Source organism: Aotus nancymaae, unplaced genomic scaffold (genome assembly GCF_030222135.1).
Source record: "Aotus nancymaae isolate 86718 unplaced genomic scaffold, 86718_ANA_hifiasm-v0.15.2.pri h1tg000040l, whole genome shotgun sequence".
Taxonomy (NCBI): Eukaryota; Metazoa; Chordata; class Mammalia; order Primates; family Aotidae; genus Aotus; species Aotus nancymaae.
In genome coordinates, this window is record NW_026988454.1 from 51,316,844 (window position 1) to 51,331,978 (window position 15,135).

The 15,135-nt window shown below is 36.8% G+C and overlaps 2 protein-coding genes and 1 pseudogene across 3 annotated transcripts in view; 2 read left to right on the forward strand and 1 right to left on the reverse strand.

Annotated features, from left to right (window-relative positions):
• The window catches only part of NT5DC1 (5'-nucleotidase domain containing 1), a 162,588-nt gene that overhangs the window by 111,207 nt on the left and 36,246 nt on the right, over positions 1 to 15,135 (reverse strand). The window lies entirely within an intron of this gene.
• The window catches only part of COL10A1 (collagen type X alpha 1 chain), a 45,936-nt gene that overhangs the window by 12,483 nt on the left and 18,318 nt on the right, over positions 1 to 15,135 (forward strand). The gene's annotated exons all lie outside the window — the stretch shown is intronic.
• LOC105722711 (60S ribosome subunit biogenesis protein NIP7 homolog) lies at positions 7,603 to 8,216 on the forward strand (annotated as a pseudogene).

Genomic DNA, 15,135 nt, shown 5'->3' on the forward strand with positions numbered 1-15,135 from the left:
ATATGTTAACTGTGATAGGAAAACGAGGAGGGCATCCTTTCACTTCTGTGCTGCTCTCCATAAGTAAGCAAGGGAAGATTTCGACCTGGCACAGTGCTCTGTACAACACTACACTGCATACCAAATTGAAATAATTACCAAAGACAAAATGGGTGTTTGCCGCTCTTAAATACCATACGTAAATGTTAAAAGAAGTTCAGAAAGTATCAAAAATTTAGTTTTGTTAGAATACAATTTCGAGTTCAATAACTGTTAAAAATGAAATAGTAAAAACTAAATAAAAAACTGAATTGTAAGTATCTGAAAATCAACAATAAATTTAAAAATGCAACAAACTTTTTTATTTTATAGGATGTAAGATACAAATTTGTTTTTCAGATCACTGGGGATACTTTAAGGAAAACTAAAATGTTAAGAGTAGATTATGTAACATTGGTAAATAAGCAAATATTAGGTAAGAGATGAAGAGAAAATAATCTAAGGATAATCAATAAGATGACGATAGCAAGGCAGGACTTCTAATGAAATAACATAGGACCCATTTTAATCTCTTAAATAAATGTGAAACTTGTGGATATATCCTGAAGCAAGGATGTGGCCAATCTTCTTACTAAGAGATGATAAAGAAGAGAAAAGGTTTTGCATTTTGAAAATCAGCATTTCTTTTTACCATCAATTTCATGTTGTTGATTTTTTAAGCATCTCATAGTGAAGAATTATTAAACTCAGATCTTATGATCTGACAAAACTTATGATAAGGCAAACACTTTGTTGCCCATTCTTTTTATCATCTCTCATATTTCTAAACCAATTCTTTTGGGGACATTTAATAGTAAGCAGTTATCAACTGTCCTCTGTTGAGGACAACTGTCCAGCTTCTCACTGCAGAGAAGGAGAGTTTAAAGAAGCTTTTAATCTATTCTAATGCTTCAAGACAGAAACTAGAAGTTCTTATGTTCTATAACTTTGCTCATGTATTAGATTCAAAAGGCATTCCATTTCTCATGTATCAATCTGAGGTATGAATAAAATCTATAATTGGTGCATAATACATTCTCTAATTGAGCCCTTTCCCCTCAGTTCACCTCTTTACTGCTGGCAACTAGCACATTTTAAAACAAATCCAGTAACTTTCAATGCCATCAACCTAACATCCCTTGTTTGAAAATGTCTGTTTTTGAACTATGTGCCAAACAGAGCTCTCATTCTCCTATCATGCATATTTGTGGCTGGGATGTGGTGAACTAGCTCAAAGTTGTCAGGGACAAATACCATTGGCTCACCACTCCTGGTTTACTTCCTGCTATCACACCCAGTCCCCTTAGGGAGTATGTTACTGGTGTGAAGTCTAACAAACAGTTGTCCCAAAGTCTGGTGTGGATTACAAATAAACTCTAAAAGTCTGTTTACTAACTTATTAAAAATCAAGGTTAATTTAAATACACCCAAATATTTGAATTCTAAACTTAGAGTCATATATTTAAAGTAATATAGAAAACCAGGAAAAACAAATTTAATAGAATTAGCAACTCAGTATATATGAATGAAAGTTGGTGCTCTCCTTTTACACTTTTTTTTTTTTTTGAGACGGAGTCTTGCTCTGTCGCCAGGTTGGAGTATAGTGATGCAATCTTGGTTCACTGCAACCTCCACCTCCCAGGTTCAAGAGACTCCCCTGCCTCAGCCTCCCAAGTAGCTGAGACTACAGGCATGTGCCACCACGCCTGGCTAATTTTTTGTGTTTTAGTAGAGATGGGGTTTCACCATGTTGGCCAGGATGGTCTCTGTCTCCTCACCTCGTGATCTGCCCTCCTCAGCCTCCCAAAGAGCTAGGATTATAGTCATGAGCCACCATGCTCGGCCTCCTTTTACACTTTGATGTTGTAACAAGAATATGTTCCTTTTCATACTGTCTGTTATAAAAAGGATTTCAATTACATAAATCCTCAGGATATCCAAATATCTGACTACAGAATATCTGACACTACCAATACATGAACTCTGGATATCCTTATTATAAAAATATAAATGACTGTATTTATTTGGCAATGAGTGTGAAAAATCATAATGATAAAACTCCTAATCTAAGTTTTTTTCTCAATTTATATAAAGGTTTAAGACATTCTACTCACATCTGCTAATTTTATTGACTGAATAATTTATTTCCTAGGCTTATCCATAAAACAATTGCTTGTTTTTTTTAAAAAAGTTATATATCAAACACCCAAAATGAAAAAAAAAAAAAGTAAGGCAATAAAATACTGAATTAACAGCAATAAAAAATGGCACACTCTCATTCCTTAACTATAGCTAACAAGGACAGTGTGACTTGAAAGTTTTCATAAAATTAAAAAAAAATTTTAAGTAGTAGAACTAATAATTCAATCTGAACAAAAACAAAGAGGAGGAAAAATGTAGTACTATCTCTTTTAACGTTATCTGTGTTTCTTAAAATTCCCTTAGTTACTATCTATGCCAGAGGCAAATTTATCAGGGAATTTGATATTATTTCTAAATATTATTCAAAATAACAAAATCCTATCTCCAGGAATTTCCTTGTAATGGCAGAAGGACAGAACCATAGTCTCCTTCCAAATAAGACACAAACCATAATGTCTATAATTTTATCCACCAAATTTTCCCACCATGAAACACAGAGAATAGTTAATCCAGATTTTTGGATTTTGCTTTCCATGCATATATGAAGAAACTGGGACAGATGTAACAAAGGCCTTAGAACATGAAAATAACTTTTAGAACTGATAAATACCTTACATCTTCAGTCTGAAGCAGATAGTTCACAAGAAACAAAAAGAAACAAGAAAAGCAGTGCCAAACTCTGTTTTTCAAGGTTGGAAGAACACTATTAATGTATTTCATTGCTTCCTTCTTATCTCAGCCGCTGCCATCAACCTCTTTCAGCTATCATTCTATCAAGATGCCTAGCTTGCTAAAGACATTCCTGACTCTAAAGAAAAAAGTTTTTACCACACACTATAAATTAAGTATCTCATTTTCCTACATGTTTAATTTTCAGATGCTAACAAATTTCAACAAAATGATCAGCAGTAAGTTATAAAATCATTTAACATGCTTTAGGAGTGAAACATGAGTTTAAGAATAGAAAACTAGCATTGATGATATATAAAATAATTAAATATAACACATGAAATTTAGAAGAGATGCTTTCAAGTTAGAGTATATGTGGTTTTTGTTTTTGTTATTAATTTTTTTCCCAAATCAATGAAACCTCTACTACCTTGTCCTAAGTATATGCAAAATAAAAACTTTTTTAAGTTAAAAAAAAGCAAAAATAGAGTTTAATCAAATAGTTTACAGTGTTTTTCCCTTTTACAATTAAATTACTAAATTTGGTCCCACAAACTCTAAAAAACAAAATGGTACAACTATGAACTTTACTAATATTAGTTTCATATTTTAGAAAGAGTACTCATTTAGTTCATACAAAAATGTAGTTTTATAAATATCAAAGATATAAGGTCCCAATATCAATTCCATTTGTTATCATGTACACATCGGCTATTAAATGAAAATGAGAAGTAACAAATCTTTTTTGAGTTTTCATCCAAGTAACTTTGTCTAAATTTTCCTGAAATAGGAATTCCTATATATTTTCTAGACTAGAAACATCTCACATTTACAGTGTTTTTTGTTTTTTGGTTTTTTTTTTTTTTTTTTTTGGCAGAAAATCACTTACTGAAATAAGATAATATATAAGAATTTTCAGTAATTAAATGTTTATCATAATCCTCAAATAGAAACATTCTCCCGTTGGAAACTCCAAAAAAGAAAATGTGGTACTAGTTACTATCACATAAGAAGCAAAGCAATCTTTTCTTGAATTTAAATGTTGAATATAAACTTCTGTTAGTTATTTACACAGAATCTTTGCAAGTAAACCTATAATTGGAAATTGTAAAAAAAGAATTGTCACCTAATTCTATTAGAGAAAGGATAGTCATGAAAAAAAATTAATGAAACATTCTCTACCATCATTCACAAAGGTGCTAAGTTTTTTCTTGAATATACAAGGACTTGGAGTTTCACTGGAAAGTTAGGAAAATAACAATATAAATAATTTATTGAATCTCAATGAGTTATTTTAAACAATGGAGTCCTTCTTAGATAGATGATAACACATAAGATGCCCTAAAAGAGTGAACACGTCACAAACTGAAAGAAAATATCTGCAACACATGTAACTAATGAAAATCAATATCTAAAATATGTAAGAATGCTTAAAAAAAACCCCACTAACAACAACAAAGAAAATGTGATTAAAAAATGGGCAAAGGTACAAACAGGTATTTGAGAAAGGAGTAAACACAAGTGGCCAATCAACATATGAAAATACGCTCACCATCATTTAGAATCAATATCATACAAATGCAATAAAATGAGACAGCATTTTACAATACTGGTTGGCAAACTTTGAAGTTTAGATGACACCAAGGAGGTGTGCCCTTATGCCCTGGTGGTAAAAACATGAAATGATTTAGAAAATAATATGGAATTAGCCAGTAAAGCAGAGAAATATATTTAATATTCCACTCCTAGGTATACTTCATAGAAAGATTCTTTTGCATGTAGCCACAAAACATGTACAAGAATGTGCAGAGCAGTATTATTTTGGATAGTAAACAGAAACAAGGTAAATATCCATCACAGATACAAAAAATTCTGATAAACTTTTACCATTGTAAACTACAGAGCAGTGAAAAATGAATAAACAGCCCCATACATCAGTATGGACAAACCTCAAAAACACAATATTACATCAAAAGAGTTAAGTTGCAGAAGCACATATATACAATATAATTCCTTTTAAATGTAGAGTTTAAAAACATGCAAAAAAGTTATTGTGAGTGGGATATGGCGTAGTATCCTTTCTACAAGGACAGAGGGAATAAGAGACTGAGCATAATTAAGTATATGGGAAAACACGGGGAATGGAGTTAGGGAGATGGCATAGGGGCTTCAAAAAGAATTGTAACGTTAAGTTTCTTTTGCTGGGTAGCAAACACACATGTGTTCATTTAATTAATATCCCTTGCCTTTAGCATAAAATAATGATGTATACTATATACATATCAAAGTTTCCCCAAATTTAAATATTGAAAAAAATGGTTATCTGTTCTTGAAAATTGTGGAAACCAGCAACACAAGGCAGAAAAGAGAGGTGTGATGTGGCCAGAAGAGCAAAGGAGGTGCTCCCACTCTGAGAAAGTATATTAGCTCAGTGTAACTGCTACCACAGCATTTCAGCTAGTTTATAAGGGATAGAACTTATAAGCATAAGTTCTATCAACTTATAAGCATAAGTTGATGGCTTTAGGTAACAGTGAAAGGAAATGAAACAAAAGAGGAATACTTTCAAATACCTGAGAGCATACACTGGTGGAAAAGGCCAAAACAGCCTTTGAAACCGGTGTCCAAAAAAGGGCAGCCTTCAACTCTCCACTCTGCCACCTACTGGCTTTATGAACCTGTGCAATTCCTTAACCTCTTGGGCTTCAATTTCCTTACAAAATAACAATGGTAATATCTATCACGTAAGTCTCTTGTGGATCAAATGAGAAAAGCAATACACCTGACACGAGAAGATTCTCAATAAACACAAGTCCAGTCTGAAGACAAAGTTGAATCGGCCTTAACTATCATGATAATCATGGAATGTTATTTTTAAAATGAGGGACAGAAGACTCAAGTGCTATACTAGGTCTCAAAGACACAACTTTTATACAAATGGCCCTCACCTTGAAGAAGATGTCTTAATATTTATAATGCCTTTTAAGCAAAAGACTGTTAAGTTCCTATTTTCCTCTTTCCTCTCATGACAAGAAAGATCTAAAGAACCATAGCTCATAACATGACATGTGTGTGTAATTTGCAAACCCAAAAACTGTGTTGTAAAGTGCTATAAAGTAAAATAAATTTTAAAAACTGGAAGTGCTCTTTACTGTCTTATAAATTTTTTTTAAAATTCCAATAAACTTAATACTGAAAGTAAAATGCATTTTAAAAGCAGTTCAATATCATTATACTGTAATATATAATGTATATTAAAATGTACAAGAATTTTGTAGGTATCAACACTGAAAATTTTAAAAAAAGTATACGAATAGGAGGATTTCAAATACAATTATTTCTCAATATTACTTTGGAGTCAGCTTTAGACTGTATTATTCAAAATACAGTAAGTGTATTATCCAAATTCTACACAAAAGTTTAATCAACCTTTGTACCAAAGAACACAGAATTTATTCTTTAAGTTGATTACCACAAATTGTTAGGAGTAGACTGAGAGACTTTTTTTCCCCAAAAATCCCCACACTTTGGTAAGGTCAGTTATTTCCCACAGGTTCCAAAACTGTTAACATTTCCTCCCAATATTCTCCTACTAGAATTTCTGCCAAATAACTCTTTATCATTTTTTCTGTATTTTTAACAGTTGTGCTATAAACAATAAGAATACATCTTTTTTTGTAGTTGCATTATTTTGTCATTTTATAAGTTATGCATGATCAAAATATCATTTACTAAATTAATATTTAAATGTTTTACTCTGCTGCAATTATACAAATCCTACTGGTCAAAAAACTAATAATGCAATTATAAACTAACACCAATGTGAGAAATGAAGATTTACGGGGAAATCAAATCAAAAGCAGAACTGAAAAAATATTCAATATTTATTCTTACTCTCAATATCATAGTTGTAATCAAGGGCATTCCCCTGCCATATTTAACTCAAGCTAAATATAAAATTCTATACAAATATAAATACTACAAAATGAAGTTCAACATGTACCCCATTAGTAATGATTCACATATTAGTAATAATTCAAAAGTCTCCCAAAACATTGAGAAGTTTTTAGTTATACCATTCTGCCTTTTAATTACAACAGGCCATGATGTCCTAAAAAATAAGCATGTTTGACACTTCTTCAAAATAAAAACAAATATATTGACATTAGCACTATTTGCTTTTCATTTAGCTTCTTTTTTAATTAGCAAACTCTGAATTAGCCCATTTTAGAACTGAAACAACATAGCTCTTTCAATAGTAAAAAATTAAAAACAGTGTCCACCAATTTGAGAGGATTTGGAAAGCAAACATAGTGAGATTACACTTTCACACAAATCTTAAGAAGGAATAGCCAACACAGTAGTTCCTAGTTAAGTTCCTAATTCTGCTATTCTCAGAATTATACTGTGCTTCCCCTAAATCCTCAAGAAATAGACCCATAGAAAACAATCACTTTACCATGGTTATATTGGCTAGGATGCTTAACCTCCTGGGCCTCCAATTCTTTATCTCTAAAGGTGAGAATAATAATAGTACCTACTTCATGGGGCTGTTACGAGAAGTAAATGAAATAAGATATGAAAAATTCTTAGAATTATGTCTAGCACATAAGACTTTAAAATGTCAGCTACTGAGCTAGACATTTTCTAATAGATTGTCACAACTCTGAAATATATGTGGTTTTCCAGATAAACATGTAAGTATTGCACACATGCATTTTATAAAAGATGTCTTGGTTCAGCAAATAATAGTATTTATCTAAGTGTCTGTTGATGGCTGAAGGGATAAAGAAAATGTGGGACTTCCGTTTCCCACTACTGAGGCACAAGGATCCAGCGTTCCAACACAGTGGGGAAAGGCAGCCTTTGACTGAAGAGGAGACCCATGTAATGTTTGAGAAGATCGTGAAATACATCAGGGAGAATCTCTAGCTGCTGGTTGATAGGCTTAATGGCACCTACTATTCTTCGCTGCACAAAGACCAGGTGTACTACGTGAATGAGAAGATTCTGAAACTGGCTGCCGATATCTGATTTCCCTGGGACCTGCTTCAGAAAATTCACCAAAACCCATAAGTTTCAGTTGCATAGCACAGCTCTGGATTACCCTGCACCCTATGTCAATATAAAGTGTGGATAAAACCTGGAGCAGAGCAGTCCTTCCCATATGGGAACCATATGCTAAAATCTGGTCTGAGTTGAATCATGAAAAATAACTTCACCAGGCCAGGGATTGGTGGTGTACTTCATGGCAGACATCCCTTTGGGTTTTGGGGTGGCAGCAAAATTTATGCAAAACTGCAGAAAAGTAGACCCCATGCCAATTTGTGGTATTTCATGGAGCAGACATTGGTGAACATGTGTGGCATGAAGAGACGTTGACTTAAAATGAACTCACTGCAAGGACTTACCAGTGATGTGGAAAGGCCAGCTTTGTTTTCTATGTTTGTGTGGATTCTACTATTGGGTTGAATTTTGTCAACACTATGACCTCTTCAGGGTCTTCTTCATTTACATACTGTCACTGACAAACACAGCCTGGATTCTTCTTATATAGAAATGGTCTAAAATTGGGGTTTCAGATCTCTGTGTTTGTGACTAAATATTGTTTCATATCTCAATCTGAGGGCTTCTTGTTCTGAGTAACAGATCCCAAACCACTGGAACTAAGCACAAGGATAGCTTATTGTTATCTATGGCAACACTTTGTTTTCCAAACTCATGGTAACAGCACATGGATTTTCTTTATTGTTTATTAATATGATAGATATTGCCATATCTGAATAGGTCACATCTGAGATTTCACAAATGAAATTTGACTGAAATAATAACAGCAATTTATAGTAAGTGCTATACGGTACGGAAGAAAAACTGAGGTTCAAACCCCAGTTTTGCCACTTACCAGCTAAATGGCCTTGGGTGACTCATTCAACTTTAATAAGCTAGCTTCATTTTCTGCTGTTTAAGAAATGCAAAACTTGAAGATCCAAGATGGCTGGTTAGGAGCAGCTCAGGATTGCAGCTCCCAGTGAAAGTGCAGAGGGTGAGTGGATGCCGCATTTCCAGATGGATTTTTATTGCTCACAGACCAAGAGATTCCCAGGCGGAGGAGCCCCACGGGTCGCCAGCGTGGCTGTTTTGGCCGGCATGGCTGTTTTGCCTGCGCCCCGGCGCAGCGGTTCCCAGTACAGAGTAAACGGGACTGTGTCTGCACTTAGCCAGCAAGGGGAGCTGAAACAGGGAGCCAGGCCAGGAGATTCCCAGGCAAAAAAGCGCCATGTATCTCAGAGCCGCAGTTTCAGCCGTTGCAGTGGGTCGCCGCACGGGAAATCACACAGATCCCAGCACCTATTCGATAGGCGACCAGGACACCTGGGAGAGAGCTGACCATTCAACTAAAAAACAAAAGGCTCTGAGGCAGGAAGCCAGGTGATCAGGCCTGGCTGGTCACACCCCCCAAAAAATAAAAACAAAAACAAAAACAAAAAAACAGCAATTGGAAACACTCTGGGTTGAGAGTTTCACAGCAAGCACAGCTGAACCCGGGATGGTCCAGCTCTGTGGGGGAGGGGCGTCTGCCATTACCGAGGCACTCCACCACTACGGAGGCAATCTGCCGTTACCGAGGCAACCCGCCATTACAGAGAGAGTCCGTCATTACAGAGGCGGGCCACTTTTGCCGAGGCAGTTCTAACTACACCCATATAAACAGGACTGCAAGGAAGTTCACAGGGCAGCTGGGCAGAGCCCACAGCAGCTCAGCAAAGCCTCTGCAGGCTGAGAGTGACTAGACTGCCTCCTTGTGGGCAGGGCAGCCCTGAGGGAAAAAAAAAGGCAGCAGCACAGTGGAAACTCATAAAGCCCTAACTCCCTGAGACAGAACACCTGGAAAAAAAAAGGGGTTTATGAGTTCTGCTGCTGCAGACTTAAACTTACCTGCCCAGCAGCTCTGAATGAACAACAGAGCTCACAGCTCAGCACTTGAGCTACTATAAAGGACAGACTGTTTCCTCAAGCAGCTCCCTGACCCCCGTATATCCAAAGAGTCACCTCATAAAGGAGAGCTCAGACTGACATTTGGCAGGTATCCTTCTGGGACAAAGCAGAAGAAGAAACTGGTAGCAACCTTTACTGTTCGGCAGCTGCTGCAAGTGATCCGCAGGCAAGCAGGGCCTGGAGTGGACCTCAGCAGTCCTGCAGCAGAGAGGCCAGACAGTTAAAAGGAAAACTAAGAAACAGAAATAATTTCATCATCAACAAACAGGACATCCACTCAGAGACCCAATCAGAAAGTCAACAACTAGAAAGTTGACAGGTGGATAAATCCACAAAGATGGGAAGAAACCAGCGCAAAAAGGATGAAAACACCCAAAACCAGAACACCTCGCCTCCTACAAGGGATCACAACTCCTCACCAGCAAGGGAACAAGACTGGATGGAGAATGAGTGTGATGATGTGACAGAATCAGCCTTCAGAAAGTGGGTAATAAGAAACTTCTGTGAGCTAAAAGAACATGTTCTAACCCAACGCAAAGACACTAAGAACCTTGAAAAAAGATTTGACGAAATGCTATGAGAATGGACAACTTAGAGAGGAATATGAGTGAATTGATGGAGCTGAAAAACACAACACGAGAACTCCGCGAAGCATGCACAAGTTACAACAGCCGAATTGACCAAGCAGAAGAAAGGATATCAGAAGTCGAAGATCAACTCAATGAAATAAAACGAGAAGGCAAGATTAGAGAAAAAAGAGTAAAAAGAAATGAACAAAGTCAACAAGAAATATGGGACTATGTGAAAAGACCTAATCTACATTTGATAGGTGTACCTGAATGTGATGAAGAGAATGAATCCAAGCTAGAAAATACTCTTCAGGATATTATCCAGGAAAACTTCCCCAACCTAGCAAGGCAGGCCAATATTCAAGTCCAGGAAATACAGAGAACACCACAAAGATATTCCTCAAGAAGAGCAACCCCAAGGCACATAATCATCAGATTCACCAGGGTTGAAATGAAGGAGAAAATGCTAAGGGCAGCCAGAGAGAAAGGTCGGGTTACCCACATAGGGAAGCCCATCAGACTCACAAGCAGATCTCTCAGCAGAAACCACACAAGCCAGAAGAGAGTGGGGGCCAATATTCAACATCCTTAAAGAAAAGAACTTTCAACCCAGAATTTCATATACAGCCAAACTAAGCTTTGTAAGTGAAGGAAAAATAAAATCCTTTGTGAACAAGCAAGCACGCAGAGATTTCATCACCAGCAGGCCTGCTTTACAAGAGCTCTTGAAAGAGGCACTACACATAGAAAAGAAAAACCAGTACCAGCCACTCCAAAAACACACGAAATGGTAAAGAGCATCAACACAATGAAGAATCTGCATCAACCAACAGGCAAAACAGCCGGCTAGCATCAAAATGGCAGTGTCAAATTGACACATAAGAATATTAACCCTAAAAGTAAATGGACTAAATGCCCCAATCAAAAGACACAGACTGGCAAACTGGATAAAAAGTCAAAACCCATCAGTGTGCTGTAACCAGGAAACCCGTCTCACATGCAAGGATACACAAAGGCTCAAAATAAAGGGATCGAGGAAGATTTACCAAGCAAATGGAGAGCAAAAAAAAGCTGGAGTTGCAATGCTCATCTCTGATAAAATAGACTTTAAAGCAACAAAGATCAAAAGAGACAAAGAAGGACATTACATAATGGTAAAAGGATAAATGCAACAAGAAGAGCTAATGATCCTAAATATATATGCACCTAATACAGGAACACCCAGATACATAAGGCAAGTTCTTAATGACTTACAAAGAGACTTAGATTCCCACACAATAATAGTGGGAGACTTTAACACACCATTGTCAATATTAGACAGATCAACGAGACAGAAAATTAATAAGGATACCCAGGACTTGAACTCAGACCTGGACCAAGCAAACCTAATAGACATTTACAGAACTCTCCACCCCAAATCCACTCAATATACATTCTTCTCAGCACCACATCACACCTACTCTAAAATTGACCACATAATTGGAAGTAAATCACTCCTCAGCAAATGCAAAAGAACGGAAACCATAACAAACAGTCTCTCAGACCACAGTGCAATCAAGTTAGAACTCAGAATTCAGAAACCAACCCAGAACCGCACAGCTTCATGGAAACTGAACAACTTCTCTTGAATGTTGACTGGATAAACAATGAAATGAAGGCAGAAATAAAGATGTTCTTTGAAACCAACGAGAACGAAGACACCACATACCAGAATCTCTGGGACACATTTAAAGCAGTCTCTAGAGGAAAATATATAGCATAAGTGCCCACATGAGAAGCAAGGAGAGATCCAAAATTGACACCCTATCATCAAAATTGAAAGAGCTAGAGGAACAAGATCAAAAAAACTCAAAAGCTAGCAGAAGACAAGAAATACCTAAGATCAGAGCAGAACTGAAGGAGATAGAGACACGAAAAACACTTCAAAAAATCAATAAATCCAGGAGCTGGCTTTTTGAAAAGATCAACAAAATAGACAGACCACTAGCCAGATTAATAAAAAAGAAAAGAGAGAATAACCAAATAGATTCAATAAGAAATGATAAAGGGGATATCACCACAGATTCCACAGAAATTCAAACCATCATCAGAGATTATTACAAACAACTCTATGCACATAAACTAGAAAACCTAGGAGAAATGGATAAATTCCTGGACACTTGCCTCCTCCGAAGCCTAAACCAGGAAGAAGGCCCTGAATAGACCAATAACAAGGTCTGAAGTCGAGGCAGCAATTAAGAGCCTACCACCCAAAAACAGCCCATGTCCAGATGGGTTCACAGCCGAATTCTACCAGACATACAAAGAGGAGCTGGTACCATTCCTTCTGAAACTATTCCAAATAATCCAAAAAGAGGGAATCCTTCTGAAATCATTTTATGAGACCAACATCATCCTGATACCAAAACCCGGCAGAGACTCAACAAGAAAAGAAAACTACAGGCCAATATCCATGATGAACATAGATGCAAAAATCTTCAATAAAATACTGGCAAGCCGATTGCAACAGCACATCAAAAAGCTTATTCACCATGATCAAGTAGGATTCATCCCGGGGATGCAAGGCTGGTTCAACATACACAAGTCTATAAATGTAATTCACTACATAAACAGAACCAAAGACAAAAACCACGATTATCTCAATTGATGCAGAGAAGGCCTTTGACAAAATTCAACAGCCCTTTATGCTAAAAACCCTCAATAAACTAGGTATTGACGGAACGTATCTCAAAATAATAAAAGCTATTTACGACAAACCAACAGCCAACATCATACTGAATGGGCAAAAACTGGAAGAATTCCCCTTGAAATCTGGCACTAGACAAGGATGCCCTCTCTCACCACTCCTATTCAATATAGTACTGGAAGTTCTAGCCAGAGCAATCAGGCAAGAAAAAGAAATAAAGGGTATTCAATTAGGAAAGGAGGAAGTCAAATTGTCTCTATTTGCAGACGACATGATTGTATATCTAGAAGACCCCATCATCTCAGCCCAAAATCTCCTGAAACTGATAAGCAACTTCAGCAAAGTCTCAGGATACAAAATCAATGTGCAAAAATCACAAGCATTCCTATACACCAATAAGAGACTTAAACAGAGCCAAATCAAGAAGGAACTGCCATTTACAATTGCTACAAAGAGAATAAAATACCTAGGAATACAACTAACAAGGAACATAAAGGACCTCTTCAAGGAGAACTATAAACCACTGCTCAACGAAATAAGATAGGACACAAACAGATGGAGAAACATTCCATGTTCATGGTTAGGAAGAATCAATATCGTGAAATGGCCATACTGCCCAAAGTAATTTACAGATTCAATGCTATCCCCATCAAGCTACCAATGACCTTCTTCACAGAACTGGAAAAAACCACCTTAAACTTCATATGGAACCAAAAGAGAGCCCACATAGCCAAGTCAATTCTAAGCAAAAAGAACAAAGCGGGAGGCATCACACTATCAGACATCAAACTATACTACAAGGCTACAGCAATCAAAACAGCATGGTACTGGTACCAAAACAGAGATATAGACCAATGGAACAGAACAGAGGCCTCGGAGGCAATACAACATATCTACAACCATCCGATTATGACAAACCTGACAAAAACAAGCAATGGGGAAAGGATTCCCTGTTTAATAAGTGGTGTTGGGAAAACTGGCTAGCCATATGCAGAAAGCAGAAACTGGACCCCTTCCTGACACCTTACACTAAAATTAACTCCAGATGGATTAAGGACTTAAACATAAGACCTAACACCATAAAAACCCTAGAAGAAAACCTAGGCAAAACCATTCAGGACATAGGCGTAGGCAAGGACTTCATGACCAAAATACCAAAAGCATTGGCAACAAAAGCCAAAATAGACAAATGGGACCTAATCAAACTCCACAGCTTCTGCACGGCAAAAGAAACAGTCATTAGAGTGAATCGGCAACCAACAGAATGGGAAAAAATTTTTGCAGCTTACCCATCTGACAAAGGGCTGATATCCAGAATTTACAATGAACTAAAACAGATTTACAAGAAAAAAACAAACAAGCCCATTCAAAAGTGGGCGAAGGATATGAACAGATACTTTACAAAAGAAGACATACATGAGGCCAACAAACATATGAAAAAATGCTCATCATCACTGGTCATTAGAGAAATGCAAATCAAAACTACATTGAGATACCATCTCACACCAGTTAGAACGGCGATTATTAAAAAATCTGGAGACAACAGATGCTGGAGAGGATGTGGAGAAACAGGAACACTTTTACACTGTTGGTGGGAGTGTAAATTAGTTCAACCATTGTGGTAGACAGTGTGGCGATTCCTCAAGGACCTAGAAATAGAAATTCCATTTGACTCAGCAATCCCATTACTGGGTATATATCCAAAGGATTATAAATCGTTCTACTATAAGGACACATGCACACAAACGTTCATTGCAGCACAGTTTACAATAGCAAAGACCTGGAATCAACCCAAATGCCTATCGATGATAGACTGGACAGGGAAAATGTGGCACATATACACCATGGAATATTATGCAGCCATCAAAAACGATGAGTTCGCGTCCTTTGTAGGGACATGGATGAACCTGGAAACCATCATTCTCAGCAAACTGACACAAGAACACAAAATCAAACACCGCATGTTCTCACCAATAGGTGGGTGTTGAACAATAAGAACACATGGACACAGGGAGGGGAGCACTATACACTGGGGTCTGTTGCGGGGAAATAGGG